General features: G+C 45.9%; 1 protein-coding gene across 4 annotated transcripts in view; it reads right to left on the bottom strand.

Moving 5' to 3' along the window:
* RCSD1 (RCSD domain containing 1) overlaps window positions 1-13,623 on the bottom strand; it is a 69,538-nt gene that overhangs the window by 20,751 nt on the left and 35,164 nt on the right. The gene's annotated exons all lie outside the window — the stretch shown is intronic.

Here is a 13,623-nt window from a genome sequence, read left to right on the forward strand (position 1 = left end):
GGGATCTGGGAGGCAGGACAAGGCTGGGTTGCTCATTCTACAAAGACCTGGCCTGCAGAGGGCTCTATCAGAGACAATGTCTCCCCTTAGTCAAAGGGAGCTTCAAAAACTGGAGGCTGGCAAAATGCACTGGAGAGAGTCCAGTGCATAATTATATCTAGTGGGATGAGCAAATGCCCTGGATTGAACTTAAAGTTTGTTTTATTTGTGGCTGTGGGAGGTCTTCATTGCTCCATGCAGAGAGTGGAGGCTACTCTTAACTGTGAAGAGCAGGGGCTCCTCATTGTGGTGGCTTCTCTTGTTGTGAAGCACAGGCTCTAGGGTGTGCAGACTCAGTAGCTGTGGTACAAGGGTTTAGTTGCCCTTAGGCATGTGGGATCTTCCTGTACCAGGGACCAAACACATGTCCCCTGCATTGGCAGGCAGATTCTTAACCAATGGGCCACCAGGGAAGTCCTGGATTGAACTTTTGACAGTATTTTTGCGTCTTATTTCTCCTACTTGATTGAGTGCTTTGGTCATAGAAATGCTCAGAAAATATTTGTTGAACTAATAAACAACATGAGAGTCAAGTAGCATAGCAGATGAGGACCAGACTATCTGGATTTGACCACTGAGTTGCCCCAGCTCCTTAGCTCAGTGATCTTGGGCAAATGACTTTCTCTTTCTGTAACTCAGTAGGGATAACAGTAGCACGTTACTCACATGGTGGTTCTGCAGATCAAATGATTTACTATGTATCTAAAGTGTGGGGATAAGGCCTAGGACATAAGAGCTTTAGAAGCGTTGTTACTACTACTTCTAAGAACCCTTGTGATGACCTCAGTGAACCATGATCACTGTCCACTCTCATGTGCCATTTGTCACCAAGACTCATTTGATGAGTCAGCAAGCCCTGGAAACAGACACCTCACTTCTGCCTTATTACACATGGCCTACAAAATCACCTGGCTTTCATAATGTTTTTTAAATGTCCAGTCTTGGAGACATTCAGTTTTGATTTTTGGTGACCATGATGATGGCATTTTGCACACAGGCTGCAAACCTCTCCACTTCACCTGCTCATGTCTAGCTTGAAACTGAGAGAATCTGGGTAGCAGTTTGCCCAACAAGGTACATCTCTGTCTTTCCATGGAGCTCGTGGCCTACAAAGACCATGCTCCATGCTCCAGCTGCAAACTTGCATCCCCGTCCACCCCTCCACACACACATCCACGTGCATGTGCACACACACATACTCTCACATACATGTCCTACAACCTCCTTTTTGCATTGAAAGTGTCACTGAGCTTTCTTATTTGAGTGCTCCCTCTGAAGGAAATATCACTGGTCATACCATGACGTTGTCCCATTGGAGAAGGAGGGACAACCACCTGCCCCACACTGACCTCAGGTGAAGTTGAGTAAGTGTGGGCAAAACTTTGAGAAGAGGGCTTTGCATAGAGATAGGAAAGAACTGCTGGGACATGGATCTTCTGATCTGTAAACAGGCTGTTCTAGAGGAAAAGGCAGGTCCCTGCTATAAGTCAAGTTTATCCCCATTTCAGCCTAAATATCAAATACTGATTTCAAAAAAAAGATGTTAAAGGATTCACCTCTCTTCAAGATGCCAGAACTCCCCCACAGCACTGGAGAAGGTGGCGGGGAGCCTTGGTGCCCGCCCTGACTTGTTCCCCCACACTGGCCAAGCCAGGCCTGGTCAGAGGCAAACATCATGTCCTCCTGCAATAATGGAGAGGCTCCAGGGACAGAGCAATTTATTAATTGAGCTGCTCCTGGCAAAAATGCTGGGCCCATCCGTTTGTCTCAGTCTCTCCGTCCGTTGCTATTTATTGCTTGCGTCCTGCTGACAGTGCACTTTACCTCAGCCCTGAAGGCGCCAATCACTGGCGGTGCCGTAAGAAACATTCCAGATAAAAATAGAGCTGAACAGGAATCAGAAACTCCTCCCTAACTTCCCTGTCTTGAAACCAGGCTTGGCAAGAGGTGAGAGAACTACAAGCCTTCTGGAAGGACTTAGGACTTAAAAGCTAAGTTGAAGGAAAGATTATGATACATCTGAATTATGGACTCCAGAGCTTGTTGAAGCCTGGCAAATCCATTCACCACCAGCACCTCTCCCGATGCTGCTTCTCATTCTGTGTTGTGGAAGAGTGATTGTTGCCTTCTCTCAGTTGGGCAGAAGTCCAGAGAGGGCAAGTAACTTAGCCAGAGTCACACAGGAGACGCCAGACAGAATAATCTGTGAAACACTTGACTCCAATGCCTAATAATCCAACAATGAACATCAGTTAAATAGCCTAATTTGTGAAGGTGCTTTGAAAACTGTAAAGTGATATATAAATAGTAAATCTGTTATAAGCCACTGGGTTACATGGGTACAAAGGAAAAAGCATGGCTTTGGGGATGGTCAGGCACTGTGGTTTAGCCTGTTTGAGGCTTTGCCAGGATTTCTGCCTTGCACTTTTGGCAGGTAGCGCTAGTGACCTCTTCCAGTGGTTCAACATCACGCCACCTTGGCCCCAAGCAGGTGAGTGACATTTTTTTTTTCCCTCTCTCTCTCTCATCTCTCTCAGCCCTGAGGCTGGTTTGGGAAGGTCATGCTCCTACCTTGATTGTTCTTAGATCTGAGCATGACTTTGGTGTCCCTGCCTAGTCCCCAACTTTCCTGGGACCCCCCATCCCCTAAGCAGCATTCTTTCTCTGTTCCAAAGTTATCCATTAAGTACTGAACACAGAGTCAGGAACATAGAAAGTTGTCCTCAAAGAGTGCCTTCTTCCCCACCTCCCATCCAACCCAGCTTGAGGTGTCAGGGTCTGGGCCCCTGCTCCCAGAGTCACTGACACCCTCAACTCCACCTGCATCCACCTCCAGGTCTTGGTCACGTTTTGACCTCTGCGGATCCTTTCTTCTTGGGACCAATCTCCATGTCTTAACTCTATTTTCTGAACCCACCCCCACATGTGACCTGCTTTAGTTTACACTCATGCTTACAGATTGCAGCCCCCAACCCACCTTGCTGGGCCCAAAGCCTGCAGTGAGCTGTCTTGCTCACCAGAAACAGGGCAGACAAGCCAGAGCCTCAGAATATAAGGTATGCTTGCTTCTTTGCTCTTTTAGAACTGCAGCGGACCTTAAGGTCCCTCACCCCCTTCCAACTTAAATCTTCATTTTAAAAGGATTAACCGATAGTCTCTTTGGGAATGCCGCAGTGATTCCTTTGTCTTTTTTATGCTTACCTTACCCTGAACTCTTCAATTCACCACAGTGTTTAACCATTACCATTCGGGAATGATGGAAAGGACAATGGACTAGGAACCAGGTTGGCCAGTTTGATGTACCTACCTTACTTAGAGCAACTGCTATGTGGGACGCACTGTTCTTTTAGCACTTGATACATTTTTCTGTCATTCTCACAATACCTCTTCTAGAACAGCAAATGGCCCAGAGTTGCTAACTCATTCTTCAAGTTAGTAAGCGCTGCATTATCTGGATTCCAAAGATCTCTTTCCACACAGACATGCTTTGTTAACTCTAGACCTTCTCTTCAAGAGTTGTCTCACTCAGTGTCTCATCAGCAAACACCACTGTCCTAAGACCTGCGCTGAAGCAGTGAACAAGACAGAGTTCTTGCCCTTAAGGAGTGGCTACTCCAGAAAGGGGCGCAAACAATAAACATGGAGTAGATGAACAAGTAAAATAACCTAAGTGCCACGAAAAAGAGAAAATAGGATGCTTTATCTATGGGGCTGTGAGCAGACATCTCTGAGGAGGAGTCATCTGAATTTCCAGCTGGAAAAAGGTAGAAAGAAAACTGTTCTGAGCAGAAAGCACAGAGAGGAGCAAAGGGTGAGGGACAGAGAAGAGAAGTGTGGCAGGGACCTATCGCATCCAGAACACTTGAGGAGACATAAAGGATGAGAGGCAGTCTGGGGCCCACTGCATGAGGTCTTGAGGATCACAGCAAGCAGTTGTATCAGTATTTTATTCTGAGTGAATGGAACACCATTTGGAGGGTTTTGAGGAGAGATGTGACCTGAATTACACATCAAAAGGCTGTCTGTAGAGAATGGATGACAGTGGAAGCAGAGGGGCCAGGAGGAAGGTTCTGGCAGTGGTACAGCTGAGCAGTGATGGTGGAACGGACCAGGATTGTAGCAGCAGGTGGTAAAAGGGGTGGATCTGAAGGTAAGACAGCTGGGAATTATTGATGCCCTGGGTGTGGAAGTAAGAGGAAAAGGGCAATCAAGGATGACTCCCAGGTGTTTGACTTGGACAACGGGATGCATGGGATATTTTTTCCTGGGTTGGGGAGGGTTTGTTGGAGAAAGATGTGGGTAGGGGAAGGTAGGGGGTCAATAGTTCTTTCTTGGTCATGAAAGTTTGAAATGTCTATTAGATTTCCACATGGAGATGCAGGCTGGGAGTTAAATATACACCCAAGTCTTAAATTCAGAGGAGATTTCCAGGCTGGAAACAAAACTTTGAGAGTCAGTAGATAGTGATAGTATCTGAAGTCACAGAACTAAATAAAATGAGAAGATATAAAGAAGAGGTCTAAATATAGAGAAGAGTCTCTGGAGAAGACTGAACTCCTTATTAGCATTGAGCTGCCTTTCATTCACAAAGGTGATGGGACTGCTCTTCTTATTCCAGAAGGAGCCTTGCAGACATTTTGGTGCAGACTACAGACAGTCTGGGTTGAGGCCAGAAGATTTCTTTGGCTTAGGTGAGAGAGGATAAGAAACCCTGAAATGCCATTGGAAGAAAAAATCTCGTGTCTTCCATTCATGCTGTCGGGTCGAATGTTCATCACTTCTTGGGCATCTGTAGACACTGTACAATGCACTGGAATAACAGTGACTGGTAAAGTGGGGGTTGGAGGGGTGGAGAGTAGGTGAAAAAGAAGAACAACAACAACTAGACAAGGCAGAAGAAGAGAAACAGGTACACACGAATGCTGATCAACTATTTCACATTAAGACCAAAAATATTTCAAATATTCCCTACCTCCCACTTGTCAGCTTTAAGAATTTGAAAATGGCAAGTCCTTAGCCTCTAAAGTTCTATCCCAGAGAAAAACCCAGGTAGGATGCCCTGCTCACACAAAGGATCCACAGGCCATTCCCCAGGGAGTGCATCACTCCATGGACCTCAAGGGCTTTCCCCTGCCTCTCAGGATGTGGTGCTACAGCCCAGGGGCCTGGAAAGGGTTAAGCAACCCTGAGTCAGTGGACATCAGCCTGACTGCTTCAGTGGTTTTAGAAGCAGGGTAGCTCACAGCCTCAGGGGCCTGGCCAGCCACCCAGGTGGGGTCAATGGATTTGGTGGTGGTGGCACAGGCAGGGTTAGCCCAGGTACATTCCTAATAACAGCAAGGACAACAAAGCAATGGGAGGGAGCCATTCATCCTGAATGTCGAGGGTTAGGGCCTTATCAGTGCGATCCGGGAGATAACATATGTGAAATTTCTCTGTGAAACCTGTCAATTGTTGTATAAGCATAAGGATAAAAATGTATTTTGAGTCCTGTGGGGTTGGGGATGCACAGGGATAATATGACAGGAGCAGAAAGAACAGCTAATTCAGAGGTAAATCAAGTCTTGTCTCTGACATATATTGGGGGTAGATCTTTCTGAGCCTCAGGATCCTTCTTGGTAAGTGAGATTATTAACATCCATTGGCCTTTCCTCCAACCCAAATTGCCATCAGTTTTCCATTGTGTGTGTGTGCATGCTAAGCTGCTTCAGTCGTGTCCAACTCTTTGCAACCCTATGAACTATAGCCTGTCGGGCTCCTCTGTCCGTGAAGGTTCTCCAGGCAAGAATACTGGAGTGGGTTGCCATGTTCTCCTCCAGGGGATCTTCCTGACCTAGGGATCGAACTCTCATTTCTTATATCTCCTGAATTGGCAGGCAGGTTCTTTACCACTAGCGCCACCTGGGAAGCCCAGTTGGCCTTTGCTCCAAATCAAACTGCAACATGTGCCTGACGTCTGGAGCCTGCACCACCCTCGTCCCACTAACAGCAGGAGGTAGCCAATATCCTCAGAGTCTCAAGATTCACAATCAGCCCTGTATGCAAGATGCAGGGTGTACAGATCACAGGTTATGGTGCTATATGTGGGGCAGTAGAGCATACAGCTCAGGCTTCGATCCAAATTCCCTGGGTTCAAATCCAGGCTTTGCATATACTCTGCATATACTGTGGCCTTGAACAAGTTACCTAACTTCTTTGTGCCTCAGTTTCCATCTGTAAAATGGGGAGAATACACTGAGGGAAGTCCAGGGTTTCATCTAGTCTACCCTTGCCCTTCCATTCTCTCTGGGTCACAGGTCTCCCAGAGGGAACCCCAGCCAGCTAAGATATGCTCCTTGCTGCTTTCTGCCATTCTTAGTTCATAAGAGGGCAGTCATGAGTTGGTCATTGGCAGTCTACACTTAACAGATACTTAGCAAGACAGACGGTTAACAGACTTTCCTTTCCTGAGTTTTCAAACCATCCCTCAAACCATGCACTGATGTGCATACTAACTAGCAATTAAAAAAAAAATAAAGCTGACCGTAATTTTATGGCTTTTAGGGTCATGACCTAGGTCATGTCCCCTCTTCCTTCTCTCCTTCTTCTTCTGATTATGATTATTGCTATTATTTTATATGCTCTCCTACCACCTTAGGCAGGGAACTCTCAGAGGCTTGCCAGTAAGGACACACTAAGTCCTGAGTATGGTTTTGGAGCTGCCCTTTCTTGTGTGACCTTGGTCAAGACACATGAGCTAGTGAAACCTCAGCTTCCTCATCTGTACAATGGGATAGTTGTGAGGCTCTTGGGATGCAGTGAATGACAGCACACTGGAGAACAGATACACAGAGATGCACAGGATGGATACTGTGTATACCCAGAGTTTATGGCCTACTAACAAACAGGGGTGATTAAACAAGTATTTAAACTATGATCAGGGTCAGGGACTTCCCTGGTGATCCAATGGCTAAGACTGCACTCCCAACGCAGAGGGCCTGAGTTCAATCTCTGATCAGGGAACTAGATCCCACATGCTGCAACAAAGAGTTCACATACCACAGCTAAGACCTGGTGCAGTCAATAAACAAATAATTTTTTTTAAAGTATGATGGGTCAGCCAGTGCAGAAGGCAGAATAGCCCCCAAAGATGTCTACATCCTAATCGTAGAACCTGTGGTTATGTTAGGTTACATGGCAAAGTGTGCAGGTGGAATTAAGATTGTTAACCAGCTGACCTTAAAGTGGGGCACTCCCCTGGATTATCTAAGTGGGCCCAATGCAGTCCAAAGTGCTCTTAAAAGTAAGAGAGGAGGGCAGAGAGTCAGTGTGAGAGTGACGGGATATGAGAGAGACTTGACCTACTATTGCTGGCTTTGATGCTGGAGGAAGGGTCCCGTGCCGGAATGCAGGGAGCCTCTAGAAGCTGGAAAGGCAAGTCTCCAGAAGAAAGGCAGCCCAGCCAACACCTTGATTCTAGTCCCAGTGAGATCTGTTTTGAACTTCTGACCTCCAGAACTATAAGATAATAAATTTATATTGTTTTGGCTACAAAGTTTGTGGTCATTTATTGCATCAGCCATATGAAAGTAAAACAGGCAGTAAGTACTTGCTGAGCACCCACTATGAGCTCTGAGGTCTAGGGACACAGTGCTGAAGAAGAGAGTCCTCGAGTCCTTACTCTTGCTGGAGTTCACATTCCAGGGGAGTCAGGCGGTGACCCAGTAAGCAAGTGCATGTTGGTGCCCTGAGTGGTCGGTCACAGGAGGCCTCCCCGAGGAGGAGCAGAGGGAGGTGACATTGAGTTCAGGATGTTGTGCTTGGAGAAGGACAGGGTGAAAAGCATAACAGGGGCACCCAATCTGGCTAGAGGTATCCAGGAGGGCTTCTAGAAGGAAGCCCCAACCTGGACAAGCTTGAAGGGTGGGCAGAGTTAGTCACTCTTCTGCTGAGGGAGCCGCACGCGAAGGATGCAAGGCTGGGGCTCCTCAGTGAACTACCAGAAGTCCCTAATCCTGGTTCACGGTATGTGGCATGAGGGGAAGATGAGGCTGCAGAGGAAACAGAGGCCAGAGTGGACAGGGACCTCTACGCAGGACCCTGTTCTCAGAGCCATGCTAAGTCATTGGAAGGCTTTTAGAAAAAGAGTAAAACAGAGGGTCCACTAAAACAGATGGATTTATTTCGATGGTCCCTTTGGCTGCAGTGTGAGAAATGGATGGGCCATTGCCATTGTCGTGAAAGGTATATTTATTTATTTGACTGCACTGGGTCTTAGTTATGGCACATGGGGTCGATCTTTGTTGTGGCATTCAGAATCTTAATTGCAGCATCTGGGATCTAGTTCCCTGATCAAGGAGTGAACCAGGGCCCCTGCTTTGGGAGAATAGTCTTAACCACAGGACCACCAGGGAAGCCCAGCCAAAAGGGTTTTAATGAATAGGAATCTCTGGTCACTGATTTACAATTGCTAGCTGTATTGTATCATTATGACCACTTCTTGCAAATCTGCAAACCTTCAGCAGAAGTTCTACTGAAAGCAGCAGCTTGATGTATTTGTGGGTGCTTTTTCTTTTTTTTTTTTTATTCTTTTTTTTTCTTTTTTTTTTTTGTTTTTGTTTTGTGGGTGCTTTTTAAAGGTGGTAGAGTGAGAATCAAGCATCTATGGCCCACAGCTGGTAAAGAAATGCCTTCAAGAGGCAGAGTTTATTGATTCAACCACTAGCAGATAATGAGCCCTACACATGCCAGGGATTCAGAGTGTTTAGATCTCCTAGGCTTATAGGTGGAGAAGGCAATGGCATCCCATTCCAGTACTCTTGCCTGGAAAATCCCATGGACGGCAGGCAGGCTGCAGTCCATGGGGTCGCTAAGAGTCGGACACGACTGAGCGACTTCACTTTCACTTTTCACTTTCATGCTTTGGAGAAGGAAATGGCAACCCACTCCAGTGTTCTTGCCTGGAGAATCCCAGGGACGGCGCAGCCTGGTGGGCTGCCATCGATGGGGTCTCACAGAGTAGGACACGACTGAAGTGACTTAGCAGCAGCAGCAGGCTTACAGGAAAATGGAGAGCAAGGATTCAGTAGAGGCAGAAAACTGGGACCAAGATCAGATAAGTTCATCTAGGAATTAGAAACTCTCTCAAGGATGACTTCGACATAGGGTTGGAGCCAACACTGTAGATCTCAAGAGTATAAGACCAGACAGAATGGTGTCCTGAACTAGGGGACGGTCCATGGAGATGGAGAACATTAACAGGAGCTTAAAAGCAACTTAGGAAAAAGGACTGTCTGGAGCTAGTGACTGACCAGGTAGGTGCAGCGAGGAGTTAAGATGCTGCCCAGGCTTCTGGCTCTGTCTGCTGGGTGGACGGGGGTGCCATCCACAGAAATGATGAGCCCCAACGAGAGAGCAGGGCTAGGAGGAAAGAGGCAAGAGGTGGCTAGAGAAGGAAAAGGTGTCCAGAAGGGGAGAGTGATCAGAGCAGAAGGTCCAGGATGGATCCTTGAAAGCTTAGAATTTTTGGAGTCAGATGAACCTGAGTTTGAAACTTGGCTCCTGTTACAAAGTGATGGCTGATCTTGAGGACAGGCTGGGTGAGTGGAGGCGAGAAAGGAGATGGAGAGGGTCCTGGGATGAAGAGAAGGAAACAGCGACTTCGCGGTTCAGCCTGGGTGCCTGCACCACCAAAGTTGTCTTCTCCTTCCAACTGTGGGTGTGCAGAGAGGGAAAATCAAATTCATCCTTGTGAGCCTGGCAACTTCAGGGCAGTTGGCAATTTTTTTTTTTAGGGGAAAGGGGAAGAGTGTGAAAGAAATGCCTACATAGCTAGCTTGGGTGATTCGGGGGGATTCACAGCCTAGGCCAACAAGTAAATCTACAATCCATCTGCTTTTCAAAGAGAATTCAGAGACTCCTGTCATGTGCTCTCCATGCTGGTTAGTCCCCTAATAAGCCTGATTTCGCTGATAGTCCCTCTGACTCCTGGGGTTTGCTGCAGCCACCTGGGGGCCTCCTAATAATATCCTTCACAGGGGAACATTTCTGCTTCCCAAGTGGGAGTGAGGTGTGAGTGAATCCTGAGGCCTGGGACATTTGTCCTTCATGTCCCAACAGAAAGCCCAAGCATACCTTCTAAGATTAGAACAAGTTGCTCAAGGACAAGGGCCTGCCTCCCAGTTAGCTGTAGCCTCTCCTATTACAGCGGCTCCTCTTTCTTCCCTCCCCTTCTCCCTTGCAGTCTGGAGCTGGACTCTTAGCAGGATGTCTCTTGGGATGCTCTGTGGGTTGGGTCACCCTGGGCAGGGTGTGGTGCTGGGTTCTAGGCTTCTTTTTGTTTTACCGCATCTTAGATTCATTCATTCTTCCTGTACTCCAGGACCTGTGCCAGGATATGGCAATGAACAAGATGATGCAGGTCTTTTCATAAGGGAGGTTACAGTCTAATGAGGGCAACTGTTCAGCAGCCATCATTATTTTTACTCCAGTTTATTGTTTCTTAGGGTGATAAACATTGCAGAGGGAAAGGACTAGGAAAGGAAGTGATAAGGGATCTGACCCAAAGATGTGATGTTTAAACTGAGGTCTGAAAGATAAGAAGTGATCCAAGTAGTGTGTGTGTGTTTACCCAAAGGCCTGGAAGTGAGAAGAGCAGGATGTGTTTGAGGAAATAAAAGAAGGCCGATGTATAGAACTCAGTTCAGTTCAGTTCAGTTCAGTTGCTCAGTCATGTCCGACTCCTTGCAACCCCATGGACCACAGCATGCCAGGCTTCCCTGTCCATCACCACTCCCGGAGCTTACTCAAACTCATGTCCATTGAGTTGGTGATGCCAGCCAACCATTTCATCCTCTGTCGTCTGCTCCTCCTATTGCCTTCAATCTTTCCCAGCATCAGGGTCTTTTCCAATGAGTCAGTTCTTTGCATCAGGTGGCCAAACTATTGGAGCTTCAGCTTCAGCATCAGTCCTTCCAATGAATATTCAGGACTGATTTCCTTTAGGATGGACTGGTCGGATCTCTTTGCAGTCCAAGGGACTCTCAAGAGTCTTCTCCAACACCACAGATCAAAAGCATCAATTCTTCTGTGCTCAGCTTTCTTTACAGTCCGAGTCTCACATCCACACATGACTACTGGAAAAACCATAGCTTTGACAAAACGGACCTTTGTCGGTAAAGTATAATGTCTCTGCTTTTTAATATGCTGTCTAGGTTGATCATAGCTTTTCTTCCAAGGAGCAAGCATCTTTTAATTTCATGGCCGCAGTCATCATCTGCAGTGATTTTGGAGCCCCCCAAAATAAAGTCTCTCGCTATTTCCGCTCTTTTTCCATCTATTTGCCATGAAGTGATGGGACCAGATGCCATGATCTTAGTTTTTGAATGTTGAGTTTTAAGCCAGCCTTTTCACTCTTCTTTTTCACTTTCATCAAGAGGCTCTTCAGTTCTTCTTTGCCTTCTGCCATAAGGGTGGTGTTATCTGCATATCTGAGGTTTTTGATATTTCTCCCAGCAATCTTGATTCCAGCTTGTGCTTCATCCAGCCCAGCATTTCTCATGATGTACCCTGCATCTAAGTTAAATAAGCAGGGTGACAATATACAGCCTTGACCTACTCTTTTCCCTATCTGGACCAGTCTGTTGTTCCATGCTCAGTTCTAACTGTTGCTTCTTGATCTGCATACAGATTTCTCAGGAGGCAGGTCAGGTGGTCTGGTATTCCCATGTCTTTAAGAATTTTTCACAGTTGTTGTGATCCACACAGTGGATCAAAAGGCTTATCAAATACGCACGGTTTTGCAAGCTTGTTTCTTTCTGCCTTCAGCACAGAAACCATGTGTTATTCATGTCCCCACCCCCTAGCCCATTACCATATTCAGTGGTCAATAAATAATGCCAAATGAATGAATGAATGAATAAATGAATGATGCATCAGTAAACCAACACCAATGGGCTGACACTGTGAGGTCTTGATAAACATAGAACAGGGCCTCAAGGTAAAAATGGAAACAATGTGTCAGCCAGGGTTGGCTCTGGGCATATCAGGCTTGAATATTTTCATAAGGTTCACTGAACTGGGCCAAGGTCACTGGAATAGTGTAACTAGAGTGCAAAGAATGAGACCTTCCCTGATGAATCCAATACTTAAAAATTTGAGCCTCCAGTTTCTACTTGGAGCTAAGAAATGCATTATAATTTCATATTTCCCATCCCTGGATATATCTGTCTTCTTTTTTATTAACTCAATCTATCCTAAAACATGGCATATCTAAAAAATATGTAAAATGTGTCTATTTCTTTACGTAGAGTGGTTGAATCTTTCTGTTGGCTATTGACTTTCAGACACATTTCATCAAGGAGCCACTGAGGCACTGGAAGGCATGGGTCTCCTATCAGTGTAGAATGGTACCTGCCCAGGCTGTGAAATCCACATCTCTGCTCTGATGTGGATTTCACATAGCTGTAGCTGTGATATTTCACATTTCTGTAGCTGTCCTCAGACACTAAGGCTGTCCTCCCCAACCTTGCTGCCCAAGGATGGTCCAGGCAGGAATCCATAATCTTTGGTATATCAAAGAGGCCCCATGCAAAGCACAAGGAAGGACCTACCTGCCTTAGAAACTGACTCATTGGGATGAGGCCAAAAGGGTCTTGAAGCAGAGAGAAGAAAAGAAAACCACCAGGCTGAGTTAAGTTGCTTTACTTGAAAAGTCTATTGGGTTTTATAGGGCAAAACAGCTGACTGGGAAAGGCAGGGGTGGAGTGTTGACATTCAGCTTGCAGATGGCCTGATCTCTCTCTTCCACCTGCTCTTCCCTGTCTGCTCACGTTGGGCCTGGGACTGATTCATATTTGGGAGTGTCCCCTCCAGTCACTGACTGAGGGTCAAGGGTCAAGAGTCCCACATGAGTCCAGACCTGCTGGGCTGCTCAGGCCTGCTCTGTGTCCAGCATCATCACCATACCGAGTGATTCTGTTTACACCTACTACCACTAATCAAATGGCTCTCTTTAGAAAATGGTTTTGAATTAGTAATAGTAGCCTTTTGTATTGTATTTTCTTAATAATAATAAAGCAGCTAACTTACCATATGACCCTGCAATCCCACTCCTGGGTATATAACCAAAGAAAAACATGGTTCAAAAGGATACATACAGCCTAATATTCACTGCAGCACTGTTTAAAATAGCCAAGACTGGAAGCAACCTAAATGTCCATCAAAAGAGGAACGAATAAAGATGTGGTATATATATATATATATATATACACAATGGAATTTAACTGAATCATCAAAAAGAATGAAATAATGTTATTTGCAGCAACATGGACAGACCTAGAAATTAGCATACTGAAAGAAGTAAGTCAGACAGAGAAGTAGAAACATCATGTGACATCCCTTATATGGGGAATCTAAAAAGACATGATACAAATGAACTCATTTACAGAACAGAAACTGACTCACAGACTTAGAGAATGAACTTATGGTTGTTGGAGGAAGAATGGGGAAAGAGATAGTTAGAGAGTTTGGGATGGACAGATACATACTGCTTTATTTATTTCTAACTTTTTATTTTCTATTGGGATATGGATAGAGGAGCTTGGC

This window comes from Giraffa tippelskirchi, chromosome 5 (genome assembly GCF_054371585.1).
Source record: "Giraffa tippelskirchi isolate mGirTip1 chromosome 5, T2T-mGirTip1v1.2.pri, whole genome shotgun sequence".
Taxonomy (NCBI): domain Eukaryota; kingdom Metazoa; phylum Chordata; class Mammalia; order Artiodactyla; family Giraffidae; genus Giraffa; species Giraffa tippelskirchi.